This window comes from Bison bison, unplaced genomic scaffold, assembly GCF_000754665.1.
Source record: "Bison bison bison isolate TAMUID 2011002044 unplaced genomic scaffold, Bison_UMD1.0 scf7180017863415, whole genome shotgun sequence".
NCBI classification, from domain to species: domain Eukaryota; kingdom Metazoa; phylum Chordata; class Mammalia; order Artiodactyla; family Bovidae; genus Bison; species Bison bison.
This window is the reverse complement of record NW_011493987.1, coordinates 55,351-55,863: the sequence shown is the minus strand read 5'-3', so window position 1 is coordinate 55,863 and position 513 is coordinate 55,351.

Here is a 513-nt window from a genome sequence, read left to right as displayed (position 1 = left end):
GAATTCTTTATCAGGTAGATTCCCTATCTCTTCCTCTTTTGTTTGGTTTGGTGGGCATTTATCCTGATCCTTTACCTGCTGGGTATTCCTCTGTCTCTTCATCTTGTTTATATTGCTGAGTTTGGGGTGTCCTTTCTGTATTCTGGCAGTTTGTGGAGTTCTCTTTATTGTGGAGTTTCCTCGCTGTGTGTGGGTTTGTACAGGTGGCTTGTCAAGGTTTCTTGGTTAGGGAAGCTTGTGTGGGTGTTCTGGTGGGTGGAGCTGAGTTTCTTCTCTCTGGAGTGCAATGAAGTGTCCAGTAATGAGTTATGAGATGTCTATGGTTTTGTAGTAACTTTGGGCAGCCTGTATATTGGAGCTCAGGGCTGTGTTCCTGTGTTGCTGGAGAATTTGCATGGTATGTCTTGCTCTGGAACATGTTGGCCCTTGTGTGGTGCTTGGTTTCAGTGTAGGTATGGAGGTGTTTGATGAGCTCCTGTCAATTAATGTTCCCTGGAGTCAGGAGTTCCCTGG